Source organism: Eutrigla gurnardus, assembly GCF_963514095.1.
Source record: "Eutrigla gurnardus genome assembly, chromosome: 22".
Lineage (NCBI taxonomy): Eukaryota > Metazoa > Chordata > Actinopteri > Perciformes > Triglidae > Eutrigla > Eutrigla gurnardus.
Genome location: NC_139933.1, coordinates 9,065,055 through 9,082,585, shown reverse-complemented (window position 1 = coordinate 9,082,585; position 17,531 = coordinate 9,065,055). Strand labels below are relative to the sequence as shown.

Sequence of the window (17,531 nt, the reverse complement as noted above, 5' to 3'; positions counted from 1 at the left end):
GTCTGCTCCATGACTGCTGCCAATGCACTCTGGGATTTTGCATCACTTTTTTTTTTACTGCTGAGTTTCTCACAGTGATACTGAGAAGGTTTTTGCCACATCTTAGTTAAATAGAGGGATGGAAACAACATTGTTGTCAAAATATCTCCCACATGGATCCAACTGCAACCACTCAGCTTTACAATTAGCAATATAGCCTTATAGATGTGCAGTAAAGGTGGACTGTTGACTCGAAGCATATTTGGCAAAGGTTTACCCTGGTTTATATCATTTTCATTCAATTTGTGTGGACACAAAGTAAATGAAGTCAATGTTTACTGTTCAGTCTTCTCATAGCCTGCTAGTATGTAGTTTGATGAAGTACAAAATCAACAACCTTTTCTGATTGCCTAGAAAGTAATCTCTTTCAAAAGCAAACAGTGAACAGATCAGCAGGCAGAGAGAAATCTTTATAATATAAAGATGGCTCCAGAACATGATTGCACAAAGGTTTTCTCCAGAGACTTTAGAAATTCATTAATCCACACTGAAGATGTATAATAATTTTTTTAACAGAGTCTTTGCAGGAGTTTGGTTTTGCTCTTCAAATCTACATATTCAAAGTAATTATTTTAAGAGGCGCTGGCTGAAGGAGCATCGTGTGTTCCACATCTTCCCCCGTGCCAATAGACTCATTACAACTTCACAATTATTTGTAGGAGCAGCATATTTGTATAGGCTACTATTTAGGGAGTAATGAGTTATGGATGTTACTTTTATTTGGGATGATTTAAGGTTTAGCAATATTTGTACATGTATTTTGTTTCCCTTGTGGGTTTCTGTGTGGAGTTAATTTGGTCTTTAAAGACATGCAAGTTGGGTGAATTGGGGGTTTAAATTGTGAAAATGCATGTTTACCCAAAGCACTAAAGTGAAACTGCCTTCTGCACCTCCTTACATGTACATTAACGTTCAATTTAACTTTAGAGAAGCAGTGATGGAGACATTTCAGGCCTGGCTGGGAGAAGAGTGTGATGAGTCATTTGGAAATGTATTACAGTCCCACCCAGGAGTTCATCACAAGCAAACAGGGCTGCTATCAGTCCAAGTGTTAATTGCACCACACCTTCACATCACCATCTCCTGTAATCCCCTCCCAGACATCTCTCTCCAGCTGTGTCTCCCCTTGGAAGTGCAACATGCTGCAAAGTCCACCCCTCCTGCTTGTGTGTGTGTGTGTGTGTGTGTGTGTGTGTGTGTGTGTGTGTGTGTGTGTGTGTGTGTGTGTGTGTGTGTGTGTGTGTGTGTGTGTGTGTGTGTGTGTGTGGTGCACCTGTAGCAGCTGCACCGATGAGAATACACTGTGAAGTAATCGGGTCATTTTCGTTTAAAAAAGGACGACACGTGTTGCTGCTAACTACTAACTTTGTTGTTTGTTTAGGTGAGACTGGATCCTGACGTGTTCTCATTGGACGAGCCCGGTGCTCCGGTACGTAACCCTCCGCCATGGGGCGCAAAGATCAGAGCAGAGCAACCGGTCGGTAATCCTTTCTGCCGTAGACATAATTAGATTACGGCGGTGCACCGATCACTGCTGCTGCTCGCTGCTCCTGCGGTAAATCCACGACTACCTCCCGACAAAACCTCCCTGTCTGACTCCGCATCGCCTCTCTCTCTCCTCTCTCTCTCTCTCTCTCTCTCTCTCTCTCTCTCTCTCTCTCTCTCTCTCTCTCTCTCTCTCTCTCTCTCTCTCTCTCTCTCTGCTTCAACGCGAGGGGGAATACTAGAGGAGATATACTGTTACCCCGTCTCTCTCCCCCCTCCCTCTCTCTCTCTCTCTCTCTCTCTCTCTCTCTCTCTCTCTCTCTCTCTCTCTCTCTCTCTCTCTCTGTCTCTCTCCCTCTCCACAGAGCTCGTAGTTACCTCGTAAGTCCCACACTGGAGACTTAAACTCAAAGAAGACTAGAGGAGAAGGAGATTATTCTTTCACCGCACAAAGGCCATTATCCCTTTCTCTCCCAGTGTGTGCGCGCGCGTGTGCGTGAATGTGCGCGCGCGTGTGTGTGTGTGTGACTTGAAGAGAAACTCATTTTTTCCTACTCGTCTCGAAGGCGCGGACAGCGGTGTTTCCCCCCCTCCCTTAAAAGAAAAAAAGAAAAGTGGAGTCGGGTGGATGAGTTGTGTGGATGTTATTTCCTGGATTTCCTCCCCGGACTGTGTCTCACCGCAAACGGCAACAGTGTGTGGAAAAGTAGATGTGTTTTTTCTCTGTTCAACGTATGGCTTCAACGAGGATAACGCGGTAAGTAACCTGTTTTATTTGCTAACACATCACAGTCTCCTCTATAGTATTCCTGCGTTTACTCGGCGGCGAGTTTCCTGACGCGAAGGCGCTGTCTGTTTCTAGAAGCTCGCAGGGCTACACCGTCCACATCCCTCTATTCTATTTTGGGGGGGTAGAAATGAAGAAGTTTACGTGTGTGTTTTATAGAAAACTCCGGGCGCTTTCCACATTCAAGTATCGACTGCAGTAGTTTGAACAGTTCCCAGCGTCTTCCTGGGGTTTTAATGGAGGAGTTCGCTGTCCGTGGTGCTGAAACAAAAAAAAAAAAAGGCTGAGGCGGGTGGCCGGGTTAGTAAATTCAGCACATTTACATGCAACACGCTGCTATCTCAGATCCCCTTGAGCTGCTGATGGACAGTGATCATAATGATAACGCTTGCACCGTCCTGTGCTTTACCACAGTATATATCCCCTGCTGGATTTCCCAGCTGATATTTGGATTAACTGGTTTAAATTGCATGTCTTGCTGTGCGTAGTGCAATAGGGTTACAAGCAATTACACGTGTGAGACGAATCGTGTCTGCAGTTGAACTCCCCCCGTCGTCTGAAATGCCAAAGGGAGTACGTTTTCAACAAGTAGACAGTGGGAAGCGCTTGCGAGCTGTCACAGGAGCAGCGTATGTGGTCCGTCTCAGTGGTCCCGTCAAAAGCAGGTTACCTCACAGCAGCCTGTGTGTCTCAGATTATAAAGAGAGAGAGAGACAGAGAGAGTCATCCGATTACTTTAAATTAGGGGCAAGCTGTCGCCTCCTCAAGAGACAGCGGATAGTGAGGGGAGAAAGTCAAAGGTGACGATGTAAAGAAGGTGTAACGAGGGAAAGATGTCGCGTTTTTTTGTTTCCGATGATTCGGATGCTTTGATGATACCTTCATTGTGAACTTTATCCTGCTCTGGGTTCCAGCATATGAGCCATTAATGTGAAGCTTTGCTCAGTCATGTGTGAAAGTGGCTTGTGCACACAGGTAGATCTAGTTAGTGCTGTTAATATCCGGATGTGACTATATATTGCTGCTTTGTCTTTGTGTTATAATGAAGCAGATTGAGAGTGCGTTTGAGTATCCAATGCCTGTAGGATAAGTGTGTGTGTGTGTGTGTGTGTATGTGTGTGTGTGTGTGTGTGTGTATGTGTGAAGAGGGGTCAGACAGACAGAATGTGTTTGGTGAACCTGAGACCCGTCTGATCGTCACCATGTCAAATCCTGTTAGTCATGCTGGATGACAGGAGCACCAGGACTTTGATTTAAATAACTGCTGCTAAGTCCTTGCCTTTTGAATGGGCGATCGACTGTGAAGTGATGTTGGCTGGTTAGTTTGTCGTTTAGTTGCTAGTGTGTGGTGGGATTGTGCATTTACGATCCTTCTATTTAAAAAAAAAGGCCCTTTCTTACTTTGCTTCTATACCTGATCTTGAAGGAACACTTTTAACATTTGAATGCCGCTCGTTCGAAAACTGAACAAACCTTCATCTCTTCTGAAAGAGTAGAAGATTATTTTCACTGAATGCATCAGTGAAAAGAGTATTGCTTTGTTGATTTAGCACAAAACACTACACAAATTCAAAATGACTGAAGTTTAAGAGCGAGAAATGAGCAATGCAGAAACACATGTGCAATAAAAGTCAGGAGTTAATTGAATGTTGTGCTTTTATTGCAGATGTTTTCAGTCTTTGCTCTTAAAAGTCAAAGCTCTGCTCGTCTGGTAATTGAATGATACACACATGTGATCTAACTCTAATGTGGCTAGGTAAATGTAAGGTTCACAATTGGGGACCACTGCTTTAGTCTCGCTATACCTTCTATTGGCTTTTATATTCTTTCTTATAACAAGCACAATTAAATACAATAAGTGCATCAGTGTGCATTCCTGCATGTGGCTTCACACTTTAAGTTATCGTTTCCTGAAGTTTTATATAGTATAATAGTGTACAATATATAGGGCCTCGATGTATTTTATGATGCAATGGGAAATGTATTGGATTTAAATAGTTCTCAAGGATATGGATGTGTATACCCTAGTCAGATACAAGCCAACAGGAATAGTGCCAGCTCAAACCACTGCTGTGAGATGTTTTCATTGTTGAAATAAGATGATTTGATACAGTATTCTCTGTTTAAGTGCTGCTATGCCGACGGTACATTATTACTTAATACATATAGGCTGTGTAGCCTGACGTTTCTTATTACAACAGTAGTAAAATTGGAGTGTTGTTTCCTCACCGGGGCCAAACAAGGCCAAAGCTTACCGACTAGCCTGGTTTCCACAGAGCTTGGCTCACATTTCATTACAATCAATCAATGGCGGCCCCACTAATAGTGATACACATTCAGATGTCCTTTTTTCCACCTGTGGCTGTTTGAAATTTACAACGCAACTATATTTTTGGTGTGTGAGGAGAACTACAAAAAAATCCCCAGTGCTGAGAGAAGGCGTGCCTGCATTGACTCAAAATTAATTTATCATTATACATTTTCACAATTTAACAAATTTGTGTATAAGCCCTCTGTCTAGCTTCACTGGATAATATTAACATGCAAATGTTGCATGAAACAGTAGATTTAATGAGTTTCATGAGTTAACCCTGGATTTTATATTTTGCATTTTAAGTGAATGAATATAATAATTAATCTATGATCTATTCCATGTCTGTATTTGAATCACAACTGCCTTCAACCTTGATGCCTTACTATTCCATAAATGCATCTAATCCTCTAAACGTTACCATTAGATACGAACGAGATGAGATCATTTGCTGTTGTTGTAATAGTTTATTCCCTGACAGTATTGTTGCAGATTGTTATTAAATGGTTTTGATTTGTCCCAATCATCAGCAACAAATGATCAAAGGTCAAGTCCAGAAGGCCTCTTAAATTTTAACAGTCCTTTATACTCACTAATTTATAGCTTTATTTACACCCCCACCTGTCCTCTCTGTGTATTTCAATCAGGAAAGAAGTGAATGTAGAAAAGATAATTAGTTATTATAACAGATGATATGTGATAATTAAGTCTTTACGGAAAGCCTTATACTCTATGGGGAGATTTGTTATCGCGGAGCGTCTGCCCTCAGCAGCAGCGAGATAAATCCCCCTGTGGAGTCTAGACCCTGGTGGTGGTGGCTGATGATTCTGCTGAGACTGGCAGGCTGATGACTCTGATTAAATGATGAAGCTGATCAATCTGCTAAGCCGTGTGGTGATGGGAGCGATGGGGAGGGCGAAGAGGGAGCGTAACAGTAGCCTGAACGTACCAACGGCGGAGAGAGAATCTTAAGAGCCGGCTGCAAGATGATAGGCTGACGATGTAGGCGTGTCACTGTGCTATTGGATGAATGTAACCAGCTGATGAAAACAGCTGACATCATGATTGACAGCCCCAAACAGTGACAGCAGGGAAAAGATGAGTGTGCATGCATGAGTGTAGCGAAAGGCTGGGTATGTGAGAGAGAAACTCCAGGCCTAAACATGCTAAAGTCTCGTCTGACTGAACCCATGCTCGAGTTCATTTGGTCCCTTCGTCCCAGTGGCCTGGCTACCTATTAGGAAGATGTCATATTGTATTAGCCACACTCATGTGAGCATGGCTAACTATTCTTATCCCTGACAGATTGCAGGCTATGGCTGAGTTCTTCCCTTTCTATCTAGAGTGGACGGTGTAATCCTCCCAGGTATTGCCCAATTCTCTGTGTATATCAAAAGCATATGTTCTCTATCTGATCTTATTCTTCCTTTTATGGTTTTTGCAGATATACGGCCCCCCGCTCCTTAGCATTTACAATGCATGTAATGGGATTTTTCATGTCTATGAAGTACTGTTTTTCCCGTGTGCATTTGTGAATACAGCCCCAGATAACAACGGCTTGTCGATTTTTGTTCAGAGTGCTTCTTTCCAACTCTACCAGACGGTGTTGTTGTACCCGTGCTGGGAGTTGTACATTTGGCTTCATGCTCGCAACAAGCTGTCATAGATGTCACGTCTTATTGGGTTAGTCAAGCCGCTGTGAACAGAACTCGCTGCTTAGTAACTAAAAACATACTCTGCAGGGTTATGAACTGAATTGAAGTGCTCCTGTCAGATGAAAGAACATGTGGTGAGAATCAAACGTATGACCTCTCAGGTTGAATTAGCCTACTTTCCACTACGACACATTGGGAACTACTCATTTTGAAGCGAACTTATTTGACACCCAAACAATTGGCCTTCTGATCTTTTTTTGTTGTCAATTGCCAACATAGCTGCTTATCATTTCAACTGATATCGGATTCTGCTCTTGTTACAAGGCTACAAGTTTCAATGTGTTGTGCTACCTGTGTAGGTAATGGAAGACATGACATGCTACTCCATTTCACCTGAGGTGTATTCCTACAATTAAGACAACATTGACCATAAATGTAAAAAAAAACCCGCTAAAGAGCCTGCTATTTTCCTGGTGGGGACCAAAAACAGAACTAAAAGAGAGTGAATATTAGACTTACCTTCAACATATGGACATAAACACAACCCCAAATGAATGACAATGTTGCTCCTTAATTTCTGGATGTGCAAACAAGTTCTCTTTCCTCAAAGATCACCAACTTAAAATCAGAATGGCAATAATGTTCAAGGCTATGGAATATATGTCAGATGCTAGTTTTCTCTGCCTTCACAATAACAATAAACCCAGAGATGACTTGCACCATCTGTGATGCTGAAAAGTTGACTTTACTTTGCTTTATTCTAATGTATTCCTTTCTAGATGGGTGAAGTTTTGAATGACTGTGTCTGTTATGTTCCAACTTCATGCAGAGTAGTGTCGATCCTGACATTTTTGTTGGAGTTTGTTGGTTGCGTTGCCAGGTGCTGTTTTGAATGCTTCTGTGTTAGGGATTGAGTTTACATTCAACAATACAACCGAGTTAATTGTTCCTAACAAGATTATCTGCCTCCTGGCCAAAACACTGCCTGGAATCCGCATATCTGGCAACCCAGGCAGAGGAAACAAAGAAACAAGAGCTGCCTAACTTATTTTTTTGTCTGTTGTGTCCTTTGTGACCACATTTTTTTATTCTCTTTATTATTTGTGAAGAGCATTACGCAATTTGTTGAATTGTTCACTGCGATAAACATCTTTATATAATTCCAAAATAAGAGCAAATGGAAAAGAAAGTAGAAGTAATACATGTTACTTTTGTTAATACACTCATTTAAAGAAATAAAAAAGGTGAACTCAACAACAAGCTGACTTTCCAATTAAACCTGTAGTTTCTAAAAGTGGGTCGTAAGTTAGTTTTTGGTTGTTTATGGTGGGCCGCTTTGCAAGAAGTATACAAGTTTGCTTTATTCCCAGAGTAAGATTAAATTAACTCAATTTTAATCCTGTGTGGTAAAAGTTCTGAGAACCCCCTGCCCCAGTTTAATACCCTAAGTAGCTCTCTATCTGATCAGGGGCCCCTAAACCTCTTCAATCCTGGACCCAAATAAGAAAGACTTAGTCAATGAGCCTTAGACATATTATAACATGGTACTGTGTTTGCCACAGAGACTCGTCGTCTCCACTGTGTATGCTTACTCATAATTTAACATATTGAGGTAATGATACACGGCCAACAACAGTTGGTGCGGTGGCAATCTCTTTCGTGTGGCTGGCAATGTGAAAGTGGGACATAACCAGTGGGCAATGAGGTAATGAATTAGCAGGCTTTCACCCATGTTGCAGCCTCCTAAGGCAGACACAGCTGTAGTGGTTATTTAGGGTCAGGAGTTTGTTATTCTACAATAGACCAAGTGATAATAGTGCATTTTACAGAGTGCATGAATAATGGCTTTCATTTCTCTGTATGTCAGGAGCAAAAAGGGTTGCCTTAACTGTCAGTGAAGTGATATAAGAGCACTGTGAGGAATGTAAGAATTCATTTATTGTGTTCCGTTAAATAGTAACACAAAACAGATACTGCGTACACATGCAGGCCACATACAGTACAAGGCCAAACACAACCAAGTACCTGGTTAATTGGACAATAATATATGTATGTTCATGAATCTAGTGGGATTCAGTATTGCTAGTTTGGGTTTTGCTGTATTTTTTTTATAAGATAAACATCCACCCAAAAACAATGGAGGTGAATGGAACATCATTATTGGTACTCAAAGGTACATTTAAAGCTGCCAAAACGCCAAACAACTACATTTAATGGGAAATGTGCGGCTAGAAGTAACAAACCAATTGCAGTCACTTCATGACCGTCTTGACATCAACTTGTTTGTTGTTTCACCACTCTCATCCACCTTGTTTCCACCTACAGCAGGTAGCTATTTTCAGTGCAAAGGCTTTAAAAATCTCACTATATCCTGCCTGCCCCGCATCAGGCAAAGCTAGCGACCTTTTTTGGTGAACATAGCAGAGCGTTTAGCAGCTAAAGAGGCAGGTGTTTGTCTCAGGAGACCAAAATGAAGAGAACAGATTGAACTTAAATATGATGGATCACCAGAAGATATGTCTGCTAACACATTAGCCCTCATCTTTAAAAGGCCAGAATACGTGAAATGTGCAGGATTATTTTTAGCTTGTTGTATATTTCTGCCCCAAAGATTGATTTAATGCAGCTTTAAATAATTCAAGAGCAGCGTCTCTTTTCATGACAGTAGAACAATATCACATTTCCCATGGGACTGGGTCGTCCACAGAATATGCAGTTTTCATCTTTACCTTTTTAAGCCAGACAATCCTAATAATTAATAAAGTGGGCGTTACCTTCCAAGCTCAGCTCTCCAATGTGCATCCCATGCTTTTTTAACCTACAAAGCATTGCATATGTATTTGATGTCTTACTATTATTTTGTCTCATTATTTGTGCGCCCGTTTGGATGAACTGTATTATTTGGAGGATTTGCAGAGATGATTGTCTGATGATTGTGTCTGATTTCAAGCCTGGAGATGCTCTGAAGGCTGTTGTGTGATCCACTCCAGAGTGGGGAAGGCACTTTTAGCAAAACACACACTCGCCCATAACTGTCAGCAGAAATTTCCATTATAAGTGGCACACACACACAAAAAAAAATGAAGGGTTATGTTAGAGTCTGTGTTTTTGTGTGCGAGAGAATGTATTGTTTTATCTCAAGAGATGGGGGATGCAATTGTTTGTGACAATGGAAGCGTATTTGTCTGTTTGTGTGTGTGTGTTCAGGAGTGTGTGTGTGTGTGTGTGTTAGTGGCCTCATGCTAAGCCACAGAAGGTTGCCGGTGTTAAGTCTCGCCTCTGGCTCACTGTGTGTGGGGATGTATGTGTGGGAGAGACGGCGAGAGAGGGAGGGAGATTACAGTGGCTATTGCCAACTTCAAAGTGTCTACTGGTGTTGTGCCAGGTCAGCATGTTTACACAGGAGAATTGGTGTCGGGACACACACACACACACACACACACACACACACACACACACACACACACTCTCTCTCTCTCTCTCTCTCCACATGCACATGGGTAGGCCCACCTTATCTCCTGCTCTGGCTCCTGAACATACTCACACATAACACGCACACCGCCCAGAGAGCATTGGTCTTATCAGTTGTCCCAGTGAGTTAGGGGAGGCTTTTAATCAGGGTCAACGCACAGCTCTTGGCATAACTGATTCCACCATCCCTCTCTCTCTCCCTGCCTTTCTTTCACTCGCTCTCCCTCCCTTCAGACTGAGCAGTCTAGTTGGCTAAATATTTCTCAGCAACAAAATTTTGTTCCAGAAAAGTTAGAACTGGATCACTGGAGGCTACAAATAGTTTCAAACTCATAGATTTACTGACTTTCGATGCTACTTTTGGGAAAGATTGCACTGGTGTCGCCAGCTCTGCAACATGACGGACATTCTCACTGCTTGGTAGCATTTATATTTGCTGCTTTTCCCCTTTGTGGAAGGCCAAGTTGTAGTATACACTGAAATACATCGTTTTTGGAAATAGATTAGAAGAAGATAGAAGATACAACTCCCATATTTCTCCTAGTTCAGCGGCACACAAACATTGGGGAAACCAGCCAACTGGCCTGGACTCGTCCAATGGTTAATGTTATGTTTAATTTCTTTCACTCTACAAAGAAAGTAGTAAAAAGTTAAAAAAAATAAAAAATCTGTGTGCAGATTTTGAGCTAAGCTAACCAGCTGCTGGCTGTAACCTTATATTTAATAATATATATAATAATAACAGATATGAGAGGTTATTGATTAAAACATGGTTAAATGGATGTAACCACACAGCCTATTTATATTTAAAATCACAGTACAGTACAGTGTTAAAATGCATTCACTCAAACCAAGTGCTGTTATATAAAGTCAGAAGCTCTTTTTTGGCTAAAAGAAAATTAGCTTAACTCATTCATTATTAATAGCTCAGAGGTACAACTTTTAAATATATAATGTGAGGTAGCACATGAGGATAAAAGTTGATAAAAGAGGCTATTTTAAAATGCCATGCCACGCTCCATGATATCAGTGGCTCATCAGAGGATCTCATTGTGATTGTGTGTGTAACTGGCGGGGACATGATAATGAGATCCTGCCAGAGATCTAGTACTTATAATCTGAATGTTGGAGGCTGTCCACCAGCACATGGTCTAGACTTGTAATTTGTACTCTACTATACATGTATTATAGATAAAGGCGAGACTGACACATTAAATCACAACAAGGACAGTTCTAGACAGGTTTGGGAAAAAAAATAGTCCGAAGCATACAATGAAGCAGACCACTCTTATTTTGCTGATTTTCTATCCAGAATCACTTACTTGCTTTTCCTCTAAGGGTTCTCTCTAGAGCCCTTTTCATCCAAAGAACCCCTTTTGGAAGAAAGAGTATCATTGAAAGCAAGTGTCTTAAAAGATCCTTCCAGCTGACACCCCCCAAAAACTGTGATTGTGAACCATGATTGTTGTTGGTTATGCTGCACCACATCACAAGGAACCCTGGGTGGGTTTTAGGTGTAACCCTTGGGATATAAATTGATTCTAGGTAGAACCCCCCAGGTGGGTTCTTTTAAACCCCCTTAGAAAATGGAAAGGTTCTGGATAGAACCTCCAGAGAGGCTTCTGGATGGATCTATCGCACCATTGAAGGGTTCACTGTTGCATAGGGGGTTGTGGGTGGAAGCATTCACAGATGATTCTAGGTACAACCCTATAGGACAAGCCAAAGAACCCTACATGGTGGTAGTAAGCAGCTTTATTTCCAGGAGTGTTTACTGAAACCAGAGAGGATACTTCTTCGCATTTGGAGGAGCTCAGGTGGGAATAGTATGGATTTCCAGCACGTATGGAGGTTGAGGATTTTCTCAGGTCACTGAACAACCTTTAGGGGGCAAAGATAAAGCTTAGAGCCCACTGATGAGACTTATCCCTTCCTTAAGGAAAAAGTGTTTAAGTCCACTTTAGATGTCAGTTATCGTTACTCGAATGTTACGAATGGCGATGTCAAAAAATCACATGGAGGGAGAGTGATTTCATTTTCTGCCCAGGTAGACATTACTCCACTATTCATTTAAATATAGGTAAACATGATATACCTGTTAAACATCGGCATGTTCGTCCTGTCCAGGTTGTACCCTTCCTTCGCCCAATGACGGCTGGGATCGGCTCCAGCCCCCCCGCGACCCTAAATACAGGATAAGCGGTAGAAAATGGATGGATGGATGGACATCGGCATGTTAGCTTTGTCATTGTGATTCCTTTTTAGCTGTGTACAGAATGACAGAGCCACTAGCAATTCTGTAAACATTTAGTCAACAACATTGGCACATTCCAGATAGAAGATACCTTTTATTTTTTCAACACAACCATTGTCATGCCAGTTCTCCATCATATCCCCTCCTCTCCATTCTTCTTGATGTGCTCCTTCCTCTCTTTCTTGTGCTCCCTTCCCAGAATATGAAACCAGTCCTACCCAAAGAAAGACAACTTTACAACCAATTATTTGCACTCCTTCATTTTTTTTCCAATTATGTTCTCTCCCGGTCCATTCTTTAGCACCCCCACTGTCATTAATATTTAACAAAGCTGTCAGTTTTGATGTGTTTTGAAGAGTTTGTGTGTTGCTATTCCTTAGAAAGCCCATGAACTTGTAGAAGCAGGTCATTCATTTCTGTGCTGGCTGATATATTTATTCAACTCCCTTATTGGTTTTTCAAATTGTGTTTCAAGTCCTAAGCATTTTCCTTCCAACGTATTTAATATACAAGGACTGGGACTGGGGACCTCAAGAATACACTTGACAATAAACACAAAAGACTGCCCCATACCCTCCTGATAGTATGTGATACTTTAAATTAGGACCCACGGCTCACATGACCTCAATAACTAGCGCCATCGCTTAAAACTGCTTAAGCTTTGGGTGCGTTTGACTGAGGTCCCCCGCTAATTATAACAGAAAACAGTGACATGATATGATAGAATAAAAACACCTGATATATGACGAAACGTATACCTGTTGGGTCTGCGGGTCCCCCGTTGGTAATGTAGGATCAAGGTTTAAGAGGAACCGTGTGCACCAGCCGCCTGCGTGCTGATCAGTGCCCTGCAGATCATTGGATCAGCAGATTTGCAGCCAAACTCCGGCGACAACATTTAAGTGGTGTTGGCAGCTGTGAGCTGCGTGCAAGCCCTGCCGCCTGTTCCAGGGCAGTATGTCGGGCCTGCAAAGTGACGCGAAGAATTAGTTCTCCAGGCTGACAGAAGCAGATTTTCTAAGTCTGACATTTTGTTGGAGAATATTCACTGAGAATTGAGAGTGCTGGTCGTAGCTGAGAATGGTAGTTGACTTTCTGTTCAGGTGTTTACAAGAATGGATGAATTTACTTAAAATACCTGGCTTAACCAAACTGGCTTGAATGTTTTGAATTTGCAGGGAAATGTATAATAGTACAATGGATATGTCATGTGTAAAAATCTATTTACTAGGTACATTCACGCTTCTCCTGTCATCACTGAATCAGAAAAGGAGACAAAACATCCAAACTCCATTCAGAAAACAGTCATTTTAAAAGTTGTTTGCTTATTCTCTTGCAGACAGACCTAAGAAAATGTGACTTTGGACTTTTATCAAAATGGTTGTCATTATGTTCTCATTTCTTCATCCTTTTTATCCGTTAATTGCAATTAAATAACAACGAAATTGTTTATTTTGGGTTCATACCGCTGTAGTAAACCAGCCGATGCGTGGCTTGCTATTGTTGGGGCACTCGGAGGAGCAATTTCAAACCTGATACACTAACCTTGAGGTCCCAACACTATTCACAGTGAATACAGCTCAATTAAATTCACTGAGCACAGGTACAAACTCAGACAGGACGCTGTTTGATCAGTAGTGGTTATTTTAGCCATGATTGATGAATCATTATCAGTTTGTACATGGAGGTAATGACTGTCTGATGTCTAATGACAGTCGATCAGAACTAAAATTCTGCATATCTTGGCCTCTGCTGCACACATTTTTAGCAAAGTTTTTTTGTGAAATACTAAATTGCAAAGTTCCATCTTGTGTATCAGACTTTTGAAATAAACAACTAAACACACCTCAATAAAGCGAGTGACAAATGCAATGTGAACAGTCAGCCTTAAAACTCCTGCCCACATTTTCCCCATCAGCTTGGTCTGTCAGGTCTCACTAGACATTTGCTCAGCAGACGTCGTCCCAAGTAACCCCACACAATAAATGATTGACACTAGTTCCTTTCCCTTAGATGTCAACATGAACACGTCTTACACCTGATTGGACAAACCCACCCATGCTGGCTGTCTATGGATTTGTCCTCAGTATTTTTGAAACCAGAAATATATGACACCAAGGTTAATATTACATTTAAAACAATCACTATAGTTGATTTGACCGTTTTGAGATGCCAAACATAACTCACTGATAGACTTAAGCATTTATCTGCTCAATCTAGTGTCCACACCAAATTTTACACACAGTTCATAGATCAACTAATATTTAGTCCAAAACAGACTTAAATTGATCCTTCGTGAAAAACGATCTCCAACAAATCATAAAAGAGACATTGCTATCACTTAAAATTGCGATTTGTACTTGTGTTAGGGCCAACATTTTAATGCTTGTTATATTTTCTCCTCTTGTGGAAAAACGAGTAAAAACTTTAATGGCGGCGGTCATTTAAGCCAGTGTATTTTGAAATATAAGTGTCCCCAGGGTAACAAGATCCTGAAAATAGGCAGTAGATGTCACCTTTCCAAACATTGTATATGTCAATTTTGGAACACATTTATTAACGCTCAGCAACACAACAACTAATGCCCATGTCCATGTGACAGCATGACAGCATCAAGCTCGCTCGTTGTTAGCTGGAGATCCTCTCCAGAAAAGAGCGTCAGACAAATTGAAAATCGGAGCTGCCACGACATTAGAGGTGAAACCAACTGCACGAAATGAGATGTGAGATTTATTGCCATCCATGCAATTATGTGACAATCGGGGAGCGGAGAGGTGAAGGCTATCTGACTGCTCAACCACGGTCACTAGTGGCAGCGCAATCTGTCATAGTTAACACCTACTTATGCCATGTTAACCGAGGGGCATGCCTCATTATTCACTCCCTCTCATGTGAATGGCAACATGTGGATACACCCCTTCACATATGAGCGTACACGTTCACGCATCTTTTTCCTGTTCTGAAACTCCTCCTAACGTTGCATCTCCTGCTGGCAGGAAACAGGAAATGTGTCATCAGGGCTTAATGGAGGACAGGAAACGGTCGTCAAAGCGTAGCTGTGCTCCTGGTCCATTACCTACAAAGTGAGTGGAGTCGAATATGTTCATGCGTGCGTGTTGATTTGTAAATTGGACTCAAAGCGGTGCATTTGGGAAAGCGTTCCTTGTGCGTTTCTGTCTGTTTGGAAACCTCGCTTTCTGAAAACAGCTGATTGATGTTTGCACGCTCAATCCCAAGATGCATTTTCCCCGCTCCCACTATTAAATTCACTCCCTCTCCTCACACGCAAACCCATGACTCAGGGACTGATGTCTCATCTATATTTCGGTGACAGTGTGGTTAATGTTATGAAAAGTTTATAAAAGGACACAGAATGTGCCAAAACTTCAATCCACTGATTTTTAAATGAAATAGTTGAGTGCTTTGTCAGATGGCTCTCTGTGAGCCAGCACCTAACTACCATATGTGTGAGGGGAGTGTGTTAAAAAACGCCCCCGGAGTACTTCACCCTCCAGGCGCGCCAGAAGCACCGGTGCAGAGGGTGCGACCGCACCCCCACTTTTCATGGGGGAAAAAAATAAGTTGTTGACCACGGCACGGCATCGCAGTGATTGCAGCATGAACTAGATCTATTTACAGCGCTGTAGCTTTAATTACATCTGCCCTATTCTGGCCTCTTGGTCATGATGTCATGCTCAGCCAATCGGATACTTCGCCCGCAAACCAGGTCCAGGAAAAGGGTTATCCTACGACCAACGAGGCTACGACACCACCACACTTACCTTATAAATCACTGTGCTTTACTGCTTTACGCTACCTTCATTTGTATTTGTTCTTGAAACTTGTGTGTGGAGGACTACAGATCTTGGATACTACATCGCTATACTAGGCTACGGTCAATGATGATCAACGTGGAAAGCAGTTGCTAGCATAGATGCTAAGCTAAGCCCTAGGTGCGTTACTAGGGCTACAAACAAATGCTACCGGGACAAATGTGTAAACAGTGATCCGAAAGGCTAAGGTACATGTCAGGGAAGTTTGAGAGAATGAGATGTCATTAATCGATTCAATAAAAACAATGTTGTCATATCACTGTGTGCTTATATGTTATTAACAGTAGGCTAGATCTATTGCTGGACTGAGGACTTTATGAAGTACAAGATTGTTTCAATGTTTTTGATCGTTTCAATGTTATAGGGCTCTTGTAAAATGCAATGAAATTAAAATCTGTCAGTGATTCACAGGCCAAAATATGCAGGTGCGTCTTGGCACTGCGTTGAGAATGGGAATGACCTTATTGGCTGCGTGCACAGGACAGGAAATGGAGATTATGTTTTTGATTATCATTACTATTGTATAGACTACCTACTCCTAACTCCTTGAATGGAAATTCAGGTTATGATGGTGTGTCTGTGTCTGTCAATATCAGGCGCAGTTTATTTTAGCAGATTATTAATTTAGAACATGTAGACTAAATCACTGTGTGTAAAAAGACGCTACTAGCACCTAGCTACGCACCTAACATAATGACAGTTTTTGTTGGACTTTTTTTTAGCTTATATCGTAATATCCCACATGAAAACGTGCGTGAATGCTAGTTGGCCTCTGGAATTTTCAATATTGTTTTGGGGAACCCAGCCTGAAACCAGCTCTTGTTTTTTGTCTTTTTTTTTCAACCCCACTTCAAACTCGTTCCGGCGCCTGCTCAAGTATTTTGTGAGAAAACACCAGCAGATAAAATAACGTGGCATTACTTCACATTTGTCATTCGCACACTCCCTAAAGAAACCCTGATTTCCATAAGATTTTCATTTTGATACCACGTAAACCTTGAATTAAATTATACTGCAACTTTCCGCTTATATACCATCCAATCAAGAAGAACCGGAGCTCCGTTTCCCCGACATCATATTTTTAACAGCAGCGGAGTTCAGCTGAAAGGGATTATATGATTTAAAGGCCTTAAATGGGACTAGACCTTCCAGGATGTGACAAAGCGGACGACTTCTTCTAAATGGAACCAATACAGTGGAAATGTTGCTAAATGTCCTCAACTGACCTGACTAAACCAGCGCCCCCACCCTGTCTGCCTCTCTCTCTCTTCATTTAAATCCCTCTTGCTTTCTAGCTTTTGCTTTGAATTTTATTTAAATGATTTATTCCCATGACTATAAAACAAAGCAATATTATAGCAGTTTTGAAAAATATGCAAAACGTTACACCTCATCGCTTTTTAGTCCTTTATTGCATAATAGAATGGTAGGTATGTGATAGACCCCCTCTCTTTTTTTATTTTCCTTCTGCTTCTTTCTTTTCACAGCTTCAGTTTTTTCATCTCCAAACTTCCTCTGTCTTCGTACTTCTTCTGTGACTTAGCAAGTTTCGATGTGTGCACACAAAACTCGTCTCTTTTGCTTCTGGGCTGGCATGGCTGATCGATGCACCTATTTCCGCTGCCAAATTTAGTTTGTACCTTTCCGTGTGCTCTACAATAACAGACTGATTACATTTAGAAAATAAGAGTCCTTT

The 17,531-nt window shown here is 41.6% G+C and overlaps 1 protein-coding gene across 1 annotated transcript in view; it reads left to right on the top strand.

Moving 5' to 3' along the window:
* The first annotated feature begins 2,100 nt into the window (after positions 1-2,100).
* The window catches only part of pcdh15b (protocadherin-related 15b), a 142,870-nt gene continuing 127,439 nt past the window's right edge, over positions 2,101-17,531 (top strand). Inside the window, exon 1 of the mRNA XM_084039777.1 lies at positions 2,101-2,281. The gene's annotated coding sequence lies outside the window, so the exon portion shown is untranslated. The remainder of the gene's footprint in view (positions 2,282-17,531) is intronic.